The following is a 22772-nucleotide window of genomic DNA, read 5'->3' on the forward strand; positions in this document are numbered from 1 at the left end:
GCACCTTAAGAAGTGCTCAACATCATTAGTCATTAGGGAAATGCAGATCAAAACAACCCTGAGATTTCACCTTACACCAGTCAGAATAGCTAAGGTCAAAAACTCAGGAGACAGCAGGTGTTGGCGAGGATTTGGAGAAAGAGGAACACTCCTCCACTGCTGGTGGGGCTGTAAGATAGTACAACCACTTTGGAAATCAGTCTGGTGGTTCCTCAGAAAACTGGACATGACACTTCCGAAGGACCCTGCTCTTTCTTTATTTCTATACTGACCAAATTATCATGAGTAGAGTGTTTTTCAGTTTCCATGAATATGTGAGCTTTCTGCTGTTTTCATTGTTGACGTCTGCTGTTAATCCATGATGATGTGATAGAATGCAAGACATTATTTCAATCTTCTTGTATGTGTTGAGGCTTCTTTTGTGTCTGGTTATGTGGTCAGTATTGCACAAGGTTCTTTGAGGTACTGAGAAGGTATAATCTTTGTTTTAGGTTTTTTTCTGTAGATTTTCTGTAGATATCTATTAAATCCACTTGGTTCAGCATTTCTGTTAGTTTCACTGTCTCTGTTTAGTTTGTTACAGGTGGTATTATGTATGTAATTCTCTGCTTTTGGATTTTTTGCTTGAGGACGTATTTTACATTTAATATCCATTTTATTACCCGTGTTTTGCTGGGATTCTGCTATGGAAGTCTCCCACTATGATTGTGTGGGTTTAAATATGTGGTTGAAAAAATGAATTAATTTTGTCTAATTAATGGTTGTAAATGGTATAGATAACACAATATTAAAGCTTGAATGTGAAATGTAATGCTTACACTTTGATTCCAGATAGTGATATTTTTATTAGCTTTAAGACATAAAATGGCAAACCTTTTTATGTCACAAATGTTTTGTGAGGCAACTATTATAAAAACTAAAAAGCTGCTCAAAGCTACAGTAATTATTTCCACAACACACCATTTTTGTAACTTCCTACCACCCTGAAAATAAAGTCTTCATAGACTTCAAATCAGGGGTTTTTGAAATAATCAGTGTAACAGGTTGGAAATTATTGTTTTTATTTCCATTATCTGTTTATCTTAACAGCTAGTAGATATTATGGAATGCATAGTGATAAAATAAGTATTTGAGCCTAATTAGCTTATTTTATTCTGTATTTTTTATACTTAAAACATTGCTTAAATTGTGCTAAAAAATTTCCATTGACACTTGAATGTTACTAAAAAAATTGGGACTAGGATTTAATTTCATATATATACAATACAATATATAATAAATATATACACAACATATATATACAAATACAATATATAATAAATAAATACACAACATATGCTATACAATTATATAATTAATAATAAATAATATATCGATAAATGTATTAATATATAATATATTATTAATATATAATGCATAAAATTAAATCCTAGTCCCTAACATGTACATATACACACACACATGCATATATATATATACATATGCATATATCTATATATGCACAGCCTGTTGATCTCTTGGCATTTCTTATATATTATTCTCGTTTCCAACCAAAACTTTGACACATGAAATGAAATGGCTTTATCCTAATAAACATTATAGAAACTTTTCAAAAGCTTATTTGTCAGGAAAGCTTATGTATTTTGACTGGAGAGAGTGTTGGCTGTGTATTCTAAGTCAGTGAAAAGGACATCAGGTCTACAGAAGTTATTTTATACCTCTGTGCTTATTGGTATCTTAGGTAGAAAGGTACTCTACCCTTGTATTTCACTGTGATTAGCATAGGCAGAGATAGCTGATGTTCATGAAATGTTCTCTTTTGCACTTCCCTTCACTTCCATAATGCCAAGAGCATCAAGGGCTTCTGAATGTTAGAAATATGATGAATTAGCACATATTAAATATCATGAATTTGTTCAATGACAAACTTTAAATACCATAAAAATCTTTTAGAGTTCCTGAATATGATTCATTGAGGAATGAATACTCTAGGGCATTAGATTGTCTTCAGTATAATACACATATATATGATTTTATGTATAGTTTAAGTTAACATTCTAGATATTGGAAGATTACCATGGACCATATGTTTACAATTAGTTTATGAAGATTTGATCCAAATATTCAAAAGTCAATATACCCATGTGAGCAGAGAACAGATCAGTGTAAATAAATTAAAATTATCAGTTACTATTAGAATTACAAAGCCTTCTGAGTAAGGACAGATTTCTAATACCTAGGCAATGGTCTAATGATACTAATTTTTACTCTCGAAGCTCAGAACTGCTAAAAATAAAATTTGTATGGTTTTAAGGAACCGTGTTTTAAAAAAAATATAACCATACAAACTAAACTAATGGCACAGCATACACACTCATACACACATACACACACAGACACACATACAAATACACACACACTCACACACATACACACACCTACATTCACAATTTTAGTGGCCTTTTGGATCATAGAATCTCTAATCTATTTAATTGTTTTTATTGGAGATATTTTCAAGCATGAATAATTTTTCAGAAATTCTAAATTAAACATATACAAGAATTTCCCACACTAGGTATTTATTTGATTTTTTTTCTCATTCCAAGTAACTCAGGGACTCATATGCTTTCAAAACCATCATTCAGTTTAAGAATCTTCTTAACGTGTATGTGAGATATATAAATATATTCCATTTGTAAATCACACAGTTATTTATTATTGTCCATACAAATTCCCTCTTTCCATAAGGAGCACCTATCTTTCATAAGAAAATTTGAAATGTGAGCACATACATTTTATAGAAGTAGACTTGTATTTTCAGTTATTCAATAGTCTGTAGTTTATACTTAATTTCTCATTGGTAGACAAAATAAAGAATAAGCCTTCTATTTAACAAAATAAACCTCATATTCATGTATTTAAAAAAGGTGAGTCTGTATGAAGAATGAGGATTCAGCTGAAAGTTGTGACTAAGGCTGGACTTCAATAATAACAAAAATAACAAAAAGCCCGCATACATATGTAAGCTGAGCAACACTCTACTCAATGATAACACTGACAAGGAAGAAATGAAGAAAGAAATGGAAGATTTTTTAGAATTTAATGAAAATGAAGGCACAAAATACCAAAATATATGAGAAACAAGGAAAGCAGTGCTAAGAGGAAAACTCATAGGTCTGAGTGGCTCTGAAAAGAAAACTGTAGAGAGGATAAATGAGAAGCAAGACAGTACATCTCAAAGCTCTAGAACAAGAAGAAGCAAATATAGCCAAGATGAGGAAATGTCAGAAAATAATAAAACTCAAGGCTGAAATTAACCAAGCAGAAACAAAAAGAACTATACAAAGAATCAACCAAACCAGGAGCTGTTTCTTTGAGAAAATCAACAAGATAGATAAACCTTTAGCTGCCCGAACCAGAGGGAAAAGAGACAGTATCCAAGTCAACAAAATCAGAAATGAAAAGGGAGACATACCAACAGAAACAGGAAATCTAAACAATCATCCGATCCTACTACAAAAGCCTATACTCAACAAAACTGGAAAATCTAGATTAGATAATTTTCTAGATAGATACCAAAGTACCAAGGTAAATCAGAATCAGACAAATCATATAACTAGCCCTATATCCTCTAAAGAAATAGCAGCAGTCATTAAAAGTCTTCCAATCAATAAAAATCTAGGACCAGATAGGTTTAGCGTAGAATTCTATCAGAACTTTAAACAAGACCTAATCCTCATACTCTTCAAACTATTCCACAAAATAGAAACAGAAGGAACACTAACCAGTTCATTCTACGAAGGTACAATTAGGGTTATATGTAAACCATACAAAGACCCAGCAAAGAAAGACAACTTTAGACTAATTTCCCTTATGAATATCAGCACAAAAATACTCAAATTCTTGCATACTAAATCTGAGAACAAATCAAAACAGTCATCCATCATTATCAAGTAGGCGTCATCTCAAGAATGCAGGAATGGTTCAATATACAGGAATCCATCAATATATTTCACTATATAAACAAACTCAAAGATAAAACTCACATGATCATCTGACTAGATGTGTAGAAAGCATTTGATATAATTCAACACCGCTTCATGGTAAAAGTCTTGTAAATATCAGGAATTCAAGGCCCATATCCAAGCATAGTTAAAGCAATATACAGCAAACCTGTAGCCATCATCAAACTAAATGGAGAGAAACTTGAAGCAATCCTACTGAAATCAGGGACTAGACAAGGCTGTCCACTTTATGCCAAACTATTCAATAACTTCTAGCCAGAGCAATGATACAAAAAAGGAGCCTGAAGGGATACAACAAAGAAAGGAAGATGACAAAATATCACTCTTTATAGATGATATGATAGTATAATTAAGTGACCCCAAAAATTCCACCAGAAAACTCCTACAGCTCATAAACAACCACAGCAAAGTGGTTCATAAAATTAATTCAAACAAATCAGTAACTTTCCTATGCTCAAAGGATAAACGGGCTGGGAAAAACATTAGGGAAATGACAACCTTCACAATAGTCAAAAATAGTATGAAATACCTTGTTTACTCTAACCAAGAAAGTGAAAGAACTGTAGGACAAGAATTTCAAGTCTCTAAAGAAAGAAATGAAAAATCTCAGAAGATGTAAAATTTCCCATGCTCATGAATTGGTAGGATCCATATATTAAAAATGGCCATCTTGCCAAAATCAATCTACAGATACAATGTATTCGCTATGAAAATACCAACTCAATTCTTCATAAAGTAAGAGAAATTGCAAATTGGTTTGGAATTCATTTGGAATTGTGAATTCATTTGGAATAATAAAAAACCCACGATAGTTAAAACCATTCTCTACAACAAAAAACTTTCAGGGGAATTACTCTCCTTTACCTAAATCTGTTTTACAAAGAAATATTGATTAAAAAAAATAAAAAAAAACCCTGTATTGCAATGAAACATAGACAGCAGAAATAAGGAAATTTCTGAGAAGAAATAAGGAAAAACATTACTTTCTAATAATTGATGTAAAGGAAGGCACCAGTAGATAAACAGACTAGGACTGAAGACCCAGAAATGAACCCACACATCTATGATCACTTGTTCTACTACTTCTTCCTCATCAAAGGAAAAATTTACCATGATGATATCTCAATTCTTAATACCTTTGTCCAAAACACAAAGGTACCCGCATTTGTAAAGGAAGCATTGCTAAAGCTTAAATTGCACATCAAATCCTACACATTAACAGATATTTCCAAAACCCTACTCTCACTATCTGGCAGGACAACCAGGCAAAAACTAAATAGAGGAATAGTGATACTAACAGACATTATGGAAACAAGTGGACCTAACAGATACATATAGAATAGTTCACTCAAACACAAAAAAAGTACCTTCTTCTCAGCACCTCATTGATCCCTCTCAAAAACTGAACTTATAGACAGTCGTGAAGTAAGCTTCAAAAGATAAAATTGAAATAACACCTTGTTTCGTATCAGACCTCTATTGATTAAAGCGGGACTTCAGCAACAACAGAATCACTGGAAAGCTTTCGCCCACACAGAAATTGGACAACCCTACTCAATGATCTCTGAGTCAGAAATAAGGAAATTTCTGAGAAGAAATAAGGAAAAATATTACTTTCTAATAATTGATTTAAAGGAAGGCACCAGATACCCAAATTTATGGGGTACAATGAAGCAATGATAAGAGGAAATTGTATAGAACTAATTACTTCCATATAGAAATTAGAATGTTCTCATACTAAAAAATTAAAATTACCCCTGAAAGCTCTAGAAAAAAGAAACAAGCACACTAGAGCAGTAGAAGTTCAGAAATAATCAAAATCAGTCAAAAACAAAACAAAAAGAAAAGAAAGAATCAATGAAACTAAGAAACTGGTTCTTTGAGAAAATGAACAAGATAGACAAACCCTTAGCCAACTATCCAAGAGACAGAAAGGCAGTTTCCAAATAAACAAAATCAGTGATGAAAAAGGAGACGATCAACCAACACTGAGGAAATTCAAACAATCACTAGGTCTTCAAAAGCCTGAATTTTACAAAATTGGAAAATACTGATAAAATGGATAATTTTCCAGATGGATATCACTAACCAAAGTTAAATCAAGATCTAGTAAACTTTGTAAACAGACCAATAACCCCAAAAGAAATAGAAGCAGTCATTAAAAGTCTCTGAATAAAAAATAAAAAAAAAAACCAAGGCCAGATGGTTTTAGAGCAGAATTATTCTAGACCTTAAAAGAAGGCTTAATTCTAATACCCCTCAAACTATTTCATAAAATAGAAAGAGAATAAACTCTGCCAAACTTATTCTATGAGGTTACAGTCATTCTGATACCTAAACCACACAAAGACCCAACAAAGAAATAAACTTCAGACCAATTTTGCTTGTGAACATTGATTCAAATATACTCAATAAAGTATTCACAAATCAAATCCAGGTACATATTAAAGATATCATCCATAAAGATAAAGTATTCTTCATTCCAGTGATGCAGAGATGGTTCACTATATGAAAATCCATCAGTGTAATCTACCACATAAACAAACTGAAAGAGAAAATTAACATGAATATCTTAGTAGACTCTGAAAAGGCCTTTGATTAAAGTCAACACCTGTCATTTTATAGTTATTAGAGAAATCAGGGATCCATGGCAGGTACCTAAACATAATCAAAGCCATCTACAGAAAGCCACTAACCAAATCAAACTAAATGGAGAGAAACTTAAAACATTTCCACTAAAGTCAGGGACAAGACAAGGCTTCCCCACTTTCTCCCTATATAAACAATACAGTCACTCAAAGTCCTAGCCAGAGGAATAAGATAACTAAAGCAGATCAAGGCTATAGAAATCAGAAAAGAAGTCAAAGTATCACTATTTGGGGATAATATAATAAGCAATCCAAAGGGTACTACCAGAGAACTCCTATAACTTTGGCAAAGTGACTGGATATAAAATTAACTCAAAGAAATCAGTACCCATGAACAATATAAAGTATTGTTGCTTGGGTGTAACTATAACAAAACAAGTGAAAGATCTTTATGACAAGAACTTCCAGCCCCTAAAGAACAAAATAGAAGAAAATATCAGAAGATAGAAAGTTCTCTGCTTGTGGATAGATAGAAGTAACAGAGTAAAAACCACCATCTTGCAATCTACTGATTCAATGCAATCTCCCTTTAATTTCCAACACAAACTCTTAATTTTTTATATGGAAAACCAAAAATATCAGAATAGGCAAAATAATTATGAACAATAAAAGAATTTCAGGAGTGACCATCCCTGTCCTTAAGCTGTAATACAGAGCAATAGTGATTGATAAAATCCATATGGTATTGGTACAGAAACAGACACACTGATGAATGGAATCAAATTTAAGACCCAGAAATATACCTACAGATCTATGGATGCTTGATTTTTGATAAATAATCCAAAACCATACAATGGAAAAATGAAAGCTTCTTCAACAAATGGTATGAGACTTACTGGATGTCTGTCTATAAAATAATGAAAATAGATCCATACTCATTACCCCACATGAAACACAATTCCAAGTGGATCAAGCATAAAACTGGATACACTAAATCTCAAAGAAGTGAAAGTAGAAAATACCCTTGAATGCATTGGTACAGGAGGCAATTTTCTGAACAGAATATCAATGACTCAGACTCTAAGACCAACAATTAATAATTTGGTCTTTATGAAACTGCAAATTTTCTGTAAGGCAACAGACACTATCAATAGTAGAAATTGGCAGCGTATATATTGGTAAATGATCTTCACCAACTCCTACATATGAAAAAGGGCTAATATCTAAATTTTGCATAGAACTCAAGAAGTTAGATTCAGAGAACCAAATAATGCTATTTAAAAATGTGATACAGAGATAAACAGAAAGTTCTCAATTGGGGAATCTTAAATGGCCCAGAAGCATTTAAAGAAATATTCAAAGTCATAAGTCATCAGGGAAATGCAAATCTCTGAGATTTCATATTATAGCCATCAGAGTAGCTGAGATCAAATACTTCTGATATATCACATGCTAGAGAGATTTGGAGCAAGGGAAGCACTTCCTCATTGCTTGTGGGAGTGAAAGCTTGTATAAGAGCTTTGGAAATGAATTTGACAGTTTCTCAGAAAATTGGGACTACTTTTACCTCACAATCTAACTATACTGTTCCTGGGCTTATACCCAAAAAATGCTTCATTGTACCACAAAGACATTTGCTCCACAGCTTACATAGCAGCTTTATTCATAATAGCCAGAAACTGGAAGAAAAAAAAAAACCTAGATTTTTTTTTTCAGTTTTCTTAACTGAAGAATGGATAAAGAAATTGTGGTGCATCTACACAATGGAATACTGTTCATCTATTGCAAGTCAAGACATCATAAATTTTAGAAGCAAATGGATGGAATTCCATCCATTGAGGTATCATGTTACACTCCAGAAATCCAAACAAACTTAATGAGAATGAAGGCTCAAGCAAGGAAGCTTGAATCTCACTTAAAAGGGAATGCAAACTCTACAGGAAGATAAACAGACTCACCTAACCTGAAACCTTTGGGCATCTTACTGTCTGAGCCACTGACCAAAGAATATACACTGCCTAGACCTAGAGATCCCATCACATATTTTGCAGAAGTGCAGCTTGGTCTTTGTGTTGGCCTTGAACAACTGTAGTGGGAGTTATCACAAAGTTTTTGCCTATATATGGGATATTTCTTCTAGCTGTGCTGCCTTGGCTGTCCACAATAGGAGAGGAAGCATCTCACCTCAAAGATGCTCGAAGTTTCAGGGTAGGTGGATACCTACTGGCTCAGAGGAGAATGGGAGGGGAGAGGCAGGATGGATTGTGGGAGAGAGTGAATGGGGGAGGCCAGTGTGCAGGACATAAAGTGAATAAGTAAAAATAAATAAGTTTAAATTAGAATATATTTATTTGTTGTTTTCATTTTACATGAATTTCTAGTTAGGAAACTATAAAACGTGAACTTTTAAAGTACTGAAATTCTATTGTTTTTATTAACTTATATGCTTTATTGATTATTCATTAAATATCTATATGGATCTGTTTCTGAGTATATGTGCATGATTTTCTCATGCCTGAAATGGCAAGAAGTATTGCATTCTCCTAGAGATGGAGGTACAGATAGTTGTGAGTTGCCATATGAGGGTGACACCAAATAAAGGTCATCTGTAAATGGAGTATGGGATCTTAGATATGATTGAGGTTCTAGCCACTGGAATGTTAAAACATGGTAGTCCTTCCAAAAATTAAATGTGTTTTACATTGTGATATTAACATGGGAGCTTCAGGATAAATAAATCAAAGGTTCTCTTCAACAGAGGTGTATTTGTATGTCTAATCGACAAGGAATGCACTCATGATGATTAATTTTGTTCTTAGCTTGAAACATCTGGGAGTAAGAAACATCTGGGAATAAAGGACTTTGGTAGAATTGCTTCCATAAGATTAATTTTTATTTAAGTTTGTGAGTCATTTATTGATTGGTAGTTGATACATAGAGGTCCACTATACTGTTTGCTACCACCCTTAGTCAAATAGTCCTGGGATGTACATGAAAGCAAGCTGAGAAATTCATAGGTAGCACACCAGTATGCAGCATTTGTCCATGGTCTCTGCCTCAGTTCATACATACTTACACACACACACACACACACACACACACACACACATATGTATGTATGTATGTATATATATATATATATATATATATTTCTGACTATATTATATATACCCTAAAAGGCACTCATGATAAGTTCCCTAAAATGTATATTGCAATGAAGTCTCTTTTTTATTTCTATTTTTTTATTCAATATATTTTTATTTACATTTCAAATGATTTCCCCTTTTCTAGACTTCCACTCCCCAAAAGTCCCGTAAGCCCCCTTCTCTCCGCCTGTCCTCCCACCCACCCCTTCCCACTTCCCCATTCTGGTTTTGCCAAATACTGCTTCAGTGAGTCTTTCCAGAACAAGGGGCCACTCCTCCTTTCTACTTGTACCTCATTTGATGTGTGGATTATGTTTTGGATATTCCAGTTTTCTAGGTTAATATCTACTTATTAGTGAGTGCATACAATGATTCACCTTTTGAGTCTGGAACCTCACTTAGTATGATGTTCTCTAGCTCCATCCATTTGCCTAAGAATTTCATGAATTCATTGTTTCTCATGGCTGAATAGTACTCCATTGTGTAGATATACCACATTTTTTGCATCCACTCTTCTGTTGAGGGATACCTGGGTTCTTTCCAGCATCTGGCAATTATAAATAGGGCTGCTATGAACATAGTAGAACATGTATCCTTATTACATGGTGGGGAATCCTCTGGGTATATACCCAGGAGTGGTATAGCAGGATCTACTGGAAGTGAGGTGCCCAGTTTTCGGAGGAACCGCCAGACTGATTTCCAGAGTGGTTGTACCAATTTGCAACCCCACCAGCAGTGGAGGAGTGTTCCTCTTTCTCCACACCCTCTCCAACACCTGCTGTCTCCTGAATTTTTAATGTTAGCCATTCTGACTGGTGTAAGGTGAAATCTCAGTGTTGTTTTGATTTGCATTTCCCTAATGACTAATGAAGTTGAGCATTTTTTAAGATGCTTCTCCGCCATCCGAAGTTCTTCAGGTGAGAATTCTTTGTTTAACTCTGTACCCCATTTTTTAATAGGGTTGTTTGGTTTTCTGGAGTCTAACTTCTTGAGTTCTTTATATATATTCGATATTAGCCCTCTATCTGATGTAGGATTGGTGAAGATCTTTTCTCAATTTGTTGGTTGCCGATCTGTCCTCTTGATGATGTCCTTTGCCTTACAGAAACTCTGTAACCTTATGAGGTCCCATTTGTCAATTCTTGCTCTTAGAGCATATGCTATTGGTGTTCTGTTCAGAAACTTTCTCCCTGTATCGATGTCCTCAAGGGTCTTCCCCAGTTTCTTTTCTATTAGCTTCAGAGTGTCTGGCTTTATGTGGAGGTCCTTGTTCCATTTGGATTTGAGCTTAGTACAAGGAGACAAGGATGGATCAATTCACATTCTTCTGCATGCTGACCTCCAGTTGAACCAGCACCATTTGTTGAAAAGGCTATCTTTTTTCCATTGGATGTTTTCAGCCTCTTTGTCTAGGATCAAGTGGCCATAGGTGTGTGGGTTCATTTCTGGATCTTCAATCCTGTTCCATTGATCCTCCTGCCTGTCACTGTACCAATACCATGCAGTTTTTAACACTATTGCTCTGTAGTATTGCTTGAGGTCAGGGATACTGATTCCCCCAGATTTTCTTTTGTTGCTGAGAATAGTTTTAGCTATCCTGGGTTTTTTGTTGTTCCAGATAAGTGAAAGTTCCAAATAAGTGAAAGATCTATGTTTCAAGAACTTCAAGTCTCTGAAGAATGAAATCAAAGACCTTGGAAAATGGAAAAATCTGCCATGCTCGTGGATCGGCAGGATTAATATAGTTAAAATGGCCATCTTGCCAAAAGTGATCTACAGATTCAACGCAATCCCCATCAATAGCCCAACTCAGTTCTTCACAGAGTTAGAAAAAGCAATTCTCAAATTCATCTGGAATAACAAAAAACCCAGGGTGGCTAAAACTATTCTCAACAACAAAAGAAATAATGGGGGAATCAGTATCCCTGACTTCAAGCAATACTACAGAGCAATATTGTTAAAAACAGCATGATATTGGCACAGTGAGAGACAAGTAGACCAATGGAACAGGATTGAAGATCCAGAAATGAATCCACACACCTATGGTCACTTAATCTTCGACAAAGGAGCCGAAAACATCCACTGGAAAAAAGATAGCCTTTTCAACAAATGGTGCTGGTTCAATTAGAAGTCAGCATGCAGAAGAATGCGAATTGATCCATTCTTATCTCCATGTACTTCACTTCAAGTGGATCAAGGACCTCCATATAAAACCAGACACACTGAAACTAATAGAAAAGAAACTGGGGAAGAACCCTGAGGGCATGGGCACAGGGGAAAAGTTCCTGAACAGATCACAAATAGCTTATGCTCTAAGATCAAGAATTGACAAATGGGACCTCATAAAATTACAAAGTTTCTATAAGGGAAAGGATACTGTTAAAAGGACAAAACGGCAACCATCAAATTGGGAAAGGATATTCACCAACCCTACATCTGATAGAGGGCTAATATCCAATATATACAAAGAACTCAAGAAATTAGACCCAGGGAACCCTATTAAAAATGGGGTACAGATCTAAACAAAGAATTTTCACCTGAAGAATTTCAGATGGCCGAGAGGCACCTTAAGAAGTGCTCAACATCATTAGTCATTAGGGAAATGCAAATCAAAACAACCCTGAGATTTCACCTGACACCAGTCAGAATGACTAAGGTCAAAAACTCAGGAGACAGCAGGTGTTGGCAAGGATGTGGAGAAAGAGGAACACTCCTCCACTGCTGGTGGGGCTGTAAGATGGTACAACCACTTTGGAAATCAGTCTGGTGGTTCCTCAGGAAACTGGACATGACACTTCCGGAGGACCCTGCTATACCACTCCTGGGCATATACCCAAAGAATTCCCCAGCATACAACAAAGACACATGCTCCATTATGTTCATAGCACCCTTATTTATAATAGCCAGAAGCTGGAAAGAACCCAGGTGCCCCTCAAAGGAGGAATGGATACAGAAAATGTGGTATATTTACACAATGGAATACTACTCAGCAATTAGAAACAATGAATTCACAAAATTTTTAGGCAATTGGTTTGATCTGGAAAATATCATCCTAAGTGAGGTAACCCAATCACAAAAGAATACACATGCAATGCAATCTCTGATAAGTGGATATTAATTAGCCCAGAAGCCCTGAATACCCAAGGCACAAATCGCATAACAAATGACCCCCATGAAGAAGTATGGAGAGGGTCCTGATCCTGGAAAGGATTGATCTAGCATTGGAGGGGAAAATAAGGACAGAGAAAAAGGAGGGAGGGGATTGGAGAATGGATGGAGAGAAGAAGGTTTATGGGACATATGGGGATGGGGGGATCTAGGAAAGGGGAAATCATTGGAATGTAAACAAAGAATATAGAAAATAAAAATATTAAAAAAAAGTAAGACTTGAAGGAAAATTATAGGAAGTTAACAGACAGCATGTGAAAACTGCACATCTGAAAATTTCAAACAAGTATCAAATATTTTGAATTTTTTCTAGTCATTTCATCTCACTCAGTTTTTTTCAAAAACAGTCAAATATATTATAATTTTAATTTTCTTCCTTTTATTTCCTAGGCAACACATGAAGATAAATGTGTATACCGGTACATAGAATTTTTCAGAAAATCAAATAATATTTTCAACTGATATAATCAGCATCATTAGTTACTAGGTTACTCAACAAAACCTAGCAAAGACTCACACATTAGATAGCCTGTATATTATGAACAGATGACTAGTCTTATAGAAAATTCTTAGGCATAAATCACTCTTGGTAAGCATAATAAGAATTCAGATTTCAGAAAGATATAAGGATTATGTGATAGAAGCTTACAGAGTCTGTGTGTAAGTTCTAAAGCATCCACATTTTCCACACACACAAAAAATGTAAATTATTTCATGGAGTCCTTGTTGGCTTATCTAGATTTTAAATAAAATAATACATGTAGAATAGCAAAGACAAGTATCTTATATTAATATTAGATATCCTTGCTGTATGAATTTATTTATGACAAATAATGATTTATTAAATGTGGTGTTTCCAAATTCACAATGACATTTTAATTCAAGTGTAATTTATAAGTACTAATATAATTTTTATACCATGTGAGTTGAGAATCTATTAATTTAGATAACAAACCATTATGTGTTTTCTATTTTTAATCAAACTTACATGTGTACTTCATGAACCTTGTATACCTTAGTTAATAATAACATTATATATTCACAACTTTTAAATTATAAATAAAGGTTAACTTACATCAAACCTAGTTTTATGTCTTTGCCAAATACTTTAAGCTGCCTTTTATAGAAAGATTCCAAACTTTCAAATAGAAGTTTCTTTTGAGACTGGATTAGTTCCTCTGCATGAATTTCATAGTTGTTAACTTGGTGTTTTTGTGGGACTCCTAACAGTGGGAGTCCTCTGTCTATGACCCTTTCGCATCCACCTGGACCCTTTTCCTTCTAATATGTTGCTCTACCCAGCTTTGAAATGAGGGTTGTATCTAATCTTTTCTATCCTTTTTATTCCATGATTACTTGATATACCTGGGAGGCCGGCTTTTTTTTTCTGAAGGGAAATAGAGAAAGAGTGGATCTGAGAGGTAGGGGAGATACTGTGGGAACTGGAAGGTTGGAAGGGAAACTTGAGTCAGAATATGAGAGAAAATTAAATTTTGAAAAAGAGAAATGTCTTTTGACCATCCAAGTACTACTCAACAAGAAATTTCTATGTAAACTTCTCACTCAGCTAAGAGATTATAATGTAATTGATTACAAAAATGTTTGAATACACGAAGAGCTAGCAAGATAATGCATTTGTTTTAATAGAAAATAAGCTCACAATTGTAAAATAATTTAGAAATAACATTAAGAACATATTACAGTTTTTTCACTGCTCAATATCTTTTGTGCCCTTAGACAGACTTTCTATTTCCTGAACATTATTCTTTATTCTTCATTTTTCTTGAGTCCGACACAGGTTAATGTTGTGAATATATATATTCAGTTTATCTATTCTTCAAGGTAATTTTTAAGATCTCTAGCCAGGACATCACTTTCACCTTATACATGATTAACACAATAAAAGAATCTTATGTGAAATCTTCATTTGAATTATACAAATCCAGAAATGCCATATATCTGTGAAAGCTTTTTCGAGATACTCAGTAAAATTCATAACTTTTCTAAGTTCAGGAATTATGTCAGCCTTGATTAGCTTGACTTATGTAGAAGAGTCAGTGAAATGAGTGTCACTTATCATGTGAATAAACTAATGAGGACTAATGCAAATAAAATCTTTCTGCAATTGAATATTTATACCTCAACATTTCAAATAACAGTTGCTAAATTCTGTCATTTGTATTTATGGAAGATCTCAGTCTGTGCTCTGCAATTAAGAGAAATGAAGTATTAGTTTTTCCATGTACCATTATGTTTTCCATCACCATTACAGAAGCTGAAATATTTGCAAATTCTTAACAATGACATTAAATGATGAATTTCAATATATCTCTTCATTTTACTATAGTAATTATTAAATATAAGTTTTATATTGCCTATTTCATGTATATATATATATACATGTTCACATAGCTGATTTAAATGATACAAACACATATTCATAAAATTATTCAATTTTGATTATTAGAAGACAGTTTTAGAAATATTCCAACTAAATCTTTAAGATAATAAATAAAAATTTATAGTAAAATCAGCTATCCTGTAGATATTTAAGGAAATCAGTTGACTATACTTACAGTGTTCTCTATGATAAAGTACACTGAACGAATATAGAATATTTATTTTAATTCAAAATTTTAAGTTTTCTTGCATTGTAGCATGCAAATCAATACAAAATGAACTTGAGACATCCAATCATACCGTATCCACAGTATAAAACAAAGAAAGTGAAAGCATGTGTGTTTCTTTTGGCTTGTGACCTTCTTACACACAAAGGCTAAGATCCCCTGTTTAAGGAATAGAGTTGCTCACACTAGGGTGTTTTCTACCACAATTAAGATAATCAAAGCCTACAGTTTAACCTGGTAAGAAAATCGATTTTGGAGAATATCTTTTCAAGTATGTTTAATTTGTGCCAATTTTATTACTAAGACTAATTATCAAAGACCTTACTAGAGATTTCAAACATATTGGAATATGAAGAAACCACTTCATATTCACACATAGTTTGACAGAACTAAGTGTGATTTCATTGTATTTTATCTCTATCTAGTAAAACACTTGCGCTTATAGTAATTTATATTCCAGCAATATAAAAATCCATTTATATTCTTACAGAAGTACTATCAGTAAGAATACTCTATGCACTAGTATAGAATAAAAAAAACCAAAAAATAAATACAGCATAACTTCCTGTTTTCCAATTTCAGATTCTAATATTATTCAATATAGCATTTGTTAGTATATATCAAGTAGTCTTTAAAAAGCCACACCAGGATTTAATGATGTATATTTAATCCAAAAACAAGTTTTAATTAAAGAAAGAATAATTTTTGTATTACTCTTTATATTCTGAATAAACAGTTTGAAAGTTCTCTATTATTATCATCTATCCATTGGGCACTGAAATCATTAAATACAGAAAAACTAACATTTAATAAGTTTTAGCTAGCTCATTGGGATTGATATTGTTCAAAGTTTTCAAATATATATGAAACTTACTCTCAAAATGGTCCACATCTGTCAGACTACTACCATTTCCACTTTAATTTTTTAGTGAAGGAAATGATCTTAGGGAGTTTTATAACCCTACAATGCTGAAAATAGTGCTACAGTTAAGTCAAATACTAACATGAGCTGTTTAAGATATATATGGTGGTAGCATTTGAAATTATGATTTCATCCTGAATAATTCATGATTTCATATAACATAGATGATTTTATCTTAAAAGCTTAAATGGACTTCTATTTATTTATGCTTTACTATCAGTGGTTTTGAAATATGTAGTGATATATATTATAACAAGAAAAATTAAAATTACCCAAATTTCCACTGAATCTTACCAATGTTCAAGAGAATCAAAATGTATATAATCTGCAATTTCTTGAAATGTATAAAACCAGATTACTTATTTGATTAAAAGATGACAGATGCTAAATGTTTTAGTTTGCCAAGTAATTTCACAAATTCGACCATATGTGAAAAATCATTTGGGGATTATCAGAAGAGAATTTTGTTTAAAGAACTTTAAAGTTCCATATTGAATAGCTTTAATGCAAAAGGATAAAATCCACTGATTGCATAAGCTAAAAGACTGTGACTTTTAGTAGGAATCATAGAAAGGATTTATGTTTTAATAACCATGCCTAGTCAAAAACTACTGGGATCAATAAGAATTAACATCATAAATGAAGTAAAAGACAGGATTTTCCTAAATGTTTTTACTTAAATATAGGGAAGAAATGGGATGTGAGAAAGGCTTAGTAGAAACATGAGTTTGATTAATTGGAAAGTAGGTCAAAATACTGCAGAAACTAAATGTCTCCACTTGTAAGAAAAAAGATCATAAAAGTAAGCAGCAATAATGATTAGTGACTTAATAAATACATTTAATATATTAAATGTCAATCATGATGTAAGATAGAAGTCAGTGTCTAAGCAGATGACAAGAAAACTCACATAGAAATAACCAGAAGAAGGTAACTATAAAACATTATATTTTTGAGAGAAGACTTGAGATGTCATTATTCCTACTGGAAGGACTGTTCTAGGCTCGAAACCTGAGCCAGAGAAACAACTCTTTGGAGAGCAGATATAAAGTATCTTAAGTTAGCAAACGGAGGACCTACACATTTTTTTCTGACTACTGGTTAGTGGAAGGAGGGATGAAACTGTATGGTCACTGAGAGTCACATGTTATGTGAATAAAATTTCTTAGTATTCTTTGTCTCCATTGCAATGGCATCTAGCAAAAATAGTCTTTTTTGTGTATTGCTCTTCATCTGTCTTTATTAAGAACAGTCAATATTAAGTTCACTTTATACAAGCATCCTTAAATGAATTTAGTATATACAAGAGAATAGATTTGACAATGAAATGGAATGGAAAAGAAATTGGTTACTGGAACCATAACATATAATCAGTTAACTGAAGGAGCATAACTTTAAACAGGATTTGTTACTGAAGAGTGTAAACAAGACTTTACATTACAGAAGCTATCACAAAAGGAAGGTTTATGCAAAGGCATGCTAGATAACAATGGGAAAGAAAGCAAATTTTACATTTTGATATGAAAATAAAAAAGAGATATTCACTGTAGAAAACAGAGGTAGGTATAGAGCAAGAGGGAAAAGAATGGTTTACATATTGTCTTTTGTGTGCTTGAATTTTTAATTGATTATGAGGACAATTTTCTTTCCACTTCTTCCTTCCTGGTGAACATCCTCACCCTATTCTCACATACGTGGTACCCAGCTGACCCTTAATCTTAATCCTTCCAGACTTCTGAGAACCCAGAATAAAGGAAGGGTCTATAGGTACTGACTGAATTGACTTGAAGTGAAAGAATAATTTTTAACTAATTTATTTAGTTTACATCATGACCACAGTTTCCCTTCCTTCCTTTCCTTCCAGTCCTCCCCCTCATTTAACTTCCCCAAATCCACTTCTCCTCCCTTTCTCTTCAAACCACCCTTGGCATATCAAGTTGCAATCAGACTGTGTGTATCTTGTACTCTTGAGCCTAGAAGAGCTTACAGGATTTCTTTTTTTTTTTTTTAATTTTTTTTATTCGATATAATTTATTTACATTTCAAATGATTTCCCCTTTTCTAGCCCCCCACTCCCCAAAAGTCCCGTAAGCCCCCTTCTCTTCCCCTGTTCTCCCACCCACCCCTTCCCACTTCCCCGTTCTGGTTTTGTCGAATACTGCTTCACTGAGTCTTTCCAGAACCAGGGGCCACTCCTCCTTTCTTCTTGTATCTCATTTGATGTGTGGATTATGTTTTGGGTATTCCAGTTTTCTAGGTTAATATCCACTTAATAGTGAGTGCATACCATGATTCACCTTTTGAGTCTGGGTTACCGCACTTAGTATGAGGTTCTCTAGCTCCATCCATTTGCCTAAGAATTTCATGAATTCATTGTTTCTAATGGCTGAATAGTACTCCATTGTGTAGATATACCACATTTTTTGCATCCACTCTTCTGTTGAGGGATACCTGGGTTCTTTCCAGCATCTGGCAATTATAAATAGGGCTGCTATGAACATAGTAGAGCATGTATCCTTATTACATGGTGGGGAATCCTCTGGGTATATGCCCAGGAGTGGTATAGCAGGATCTTCTGGAAGTGAGGTGCCCAGTTTTCGGAGGAACCGCCAGACTGATTTCCAGAGTGGTTGTACCAATTTGCAACCCCACCAGCAGTGGAGGAGTGTTCCTCTTTCTCCACACCCTCTCCAACACCTGCTGTCTCCTGAATTTTTAATGTTAGCCATTCTGACTGGTGTAAGGTGAAATCTCAGTGTTGTTTTGATTTGCATTTCCCTAATGACTAATGAAGTTGAGCATTTTTTAAGATGCTTCTCCGCCATCCGAAGTTCTTCAGGTGAGAATTCTTTGTTTAACTCTGTACCCCATTTTTTAATAGGGTTGTTTGGTTTTCTGGAGTCTAACTTCTTGAGTTCTTTATATATATTCGATATTAGCCCTCTATCTGATGTAGGATTGGTGAAGATCTTTTCTCAATTTGTTGGTTGCCGATCTGTCCTCTTGATGATGTCCTTTGCCTTACAGAAACTCTGTAACCTTATGAGGTCCCATTTGTCAATTCTTGCTCTTAGAGCATATGCTATTGGTGTTCTGTTCAGAAACTTTCTCCCTGTATCGATGTCCTCAAGGGTCTTCCCCAGTTTCTTTTCTATTAGCTTCAGAGTGTCTGGCTTTATGTGGAGGTCCTTGTTCCATTTGGATTTGAGCTTAGTACAAGGAGACAAGGATGGATCAATTCACATTCTTCTGCATGCTGACCTCCAGTTGAACCAGCACCATTTGTTGAAAAGGCTATCTTTTTTCCATTGGATGTTTTCAGCCTCTTTGTCTAGGATCAAGTGGCCATAGGTGTGTGGGTTCATTTCTGGATCTTCAATCCTGTTCCATTGATCCTCCTGCCTGTCACTGTACCAATACCATGCAGTTTTTAACACTATTGCTCTGTAGTATTGCTTGAGGTCAGGGATACTGATTCCCCCAGATTTTCTTTTGTTGCTGAGAATAGTTTTAGCTATCCTGGGTTTTTTGTTGTTCCAGATAAGTGAAAGTTCCAAATAAGTGAAAGATCTATGTTTCAAGAACTTCAAGTCTCTGAAGAATGAAATCAAAGACCTTGGAAAATGGAAAAATCTGCCATGCTCGTGGATCGGCAGGATTAATATAGTTAAAATGGCCATCTTGCCAAAAGTGATCTACAGATTCAACGCAATCCCCATCAATAGCCCAACTCAGTTCTTCACAGAGTTAGAAAAAGCAATTCTCAAATTCATCTGGAATAACAAAAAACCCAGGGTGGCTAAAACTATTCTCAACAACAAAAGAAATAATGGGGGAATCAGTATCCCTGACTTCAAGCAATACTACAGAGCAATATTGTTAAAAACAGCATGATATTGGCACAGTGAGAGACAAGTAGACCAATGGAACAGGATTGAAGATCCAGAAATGAATCCACACACCTATGGTCACTTAATCTTCGACAAAGGAGCCGAAAACATCCACTGGAAAAAAGATAGCCTTTTCAACAAATGGTGCTGGTTCAATTAGAAGTCAGCATGCAGAAGAATGCGAATTGATCCATTCTTATCTCCATGTACTTCACTTCAAGTGGATCAAGGACCTCCATATAAAACCAGACACACTGAAACTAATAGAAAAGAAACTGGGGAAGAACCCTGAGGGCATGGGCACAGGGGAAAAGTTCCTGAACAGATCACAAATAGCTTATGCTCTAAGATCAAGAATTGACAAATGGGACCTCATAAAATTACAAAGTTTCTATAAGGGAAAGGATACTGTTAAAAGGACAAAACGGCAACCATCAAATTGGGAAAGGATATTCACCAACCCTACATCTGATAGAGGGCTAATATCCAATATATACAAAGAACTCAAGAAATTAGACCCAGGGAACCCTATTAAAAATGGGGTACAGATCTAAACAAAGAATTTTCACCTGAAGAATTTCAGATGGCCGAGAGGCACCTTAAGAAGTGCTCAACATCATTAGTCATTAGGGAAATGCAAATCAAAACAACCCTGAGATTTCACCTGACACCAGTCAGAATGACTAAGGTCAAAAACTCAGGAGACAGCAGGTGTTGGCAAGGATGTGGAGAAAGAGGAACACTCCTCCACTGCTGGTGGGGCTGTAAGATGGTACAACCACTTTGGAAATCAGTCTGGTGGTTCCTCAGGAAACTGGACATGACACTTCCGGAGGACCCTGCTATACCACTCCTGGGCATATACCCAAAGAATTCCCCAGCATACAACAAAGACACATGCTCCATTATGTTCATAGCACCCTTATTTATAATAGCCAGAAGCTGGAAAGAACCCAGGTGCCCCTCAAAGGAGGAATGGATACAGAAAATGTGGTATATTTACACAATGGAATACTACTCAGCAATTAGAAACAATGAATTCACAAAATTTTTAGGCAATTGGTTTGATCTGGAAAATATCATCCTAAGTGAGGTAACCCAATCACAAAAGAATACACATGCAATGCAATCTCTGATAAGTGGATATTAATTAGCCCAGAAGCCCTGAATACCCAAGGCACAAATCGCATAACAAATGACCCCCATGAAGAAGTATGGAGAGGGTCCTGATCCTGGAAAGGATTGATCTAGCATTGGAGGGGAAAATAAGGACAGAGAAAAAGGAGGGAGGGGATTGGAGAATGGATGGAGAGAAGAAGGTTTATGGGACATATGGGGATGGGGGGATCTAGGAAAGGGGAAATCATTGGAATGTAAACAAAGAATATAGAAAATAAAAATATTAAAAAAAAGTAAGACTTGAAGGAAAATTATAGGAAGTTAACAGACAGCATGTGAAAACTGCACATCTGAAAATTTCAAACAAGTATCAAATATTTTGAATTTTTTCTAGTCATTTCATCTCACTCAGTTTTTTTCAAAAACAGTCAAATATATTATAATTTTAATTTTCTTCCTTTTATTTCCTAGGCAACACATGAAGATAAATGTGTATACCGGTACATAGAATTTTTCAGAAAATCAAATAATATTTTCAACTGATATAATCAGCATCATTAGTTACTAGGTTACTCAACAAAACCTAGCAAAGACTCACACATTAGATAGCCTGTATATTATGAACAGATGACTAGTCTTATAGAAAATTCTTAGGCATAAATCACTCTTGGTAAGCATAATAAGAATTCAGATTTCAGAAAGATATAAGGATTATGTGATAGAAGCTTACAGAGTCTGTGTGTAAGTTCTAAAGCATCCACATTTTCCACACACACAAAAAATGTAAATTATTTCATGGAGTCCTTGTTGGCTTATCTAGATTTTAAATAAAATAATACATGTAGAATAGCAAAGACAAGTATCTTATATTAATATTAGATATCCTTGCTGTATGAATTTATTTATGACAAATAATGATTTATTAAATGTGGTGTTTCCAAATTCACAATGACATTTTAATTCAAGTGTAATTTATAAGTACTAATATAATTTTTATACCATGTGAGTTGAGAATCTATTAATTTAGATAACAAACCATTATGTGTTTTCTATTTTTAATCAAACTTACATGTGTACTTCATGAACCTTGTATACCTTAGTTAATAATAACATTATATATTCACAACTTTTAAATTATAAATAAAGGTTAACTTACATCAAACCTAGTTTTATGTCTTTGCCAAATACTTTAAGCTGCCTTTTATAGAAAGATTCCAAACTTTCAAATAGAAGTTTCTTTTGAGACTGGATTAGTTCCTCTGCATGAATTTCATAGTTGTTAACTTG

The sequence above is a fragment of the Apodemus sylvaticus genome, chromosome 17, assembly GCF_947179515.1.
Source record: "Apodemus sylvaticus chromosome 17, mApoSyl1.1, whole genome shotgun sequence".
Lineage (NCBI taxonomy): Eukaryota > Metazoa > Chordata > Mammalia > Rodentia > Muridae > Apodemus > Apodemus sylvaticus.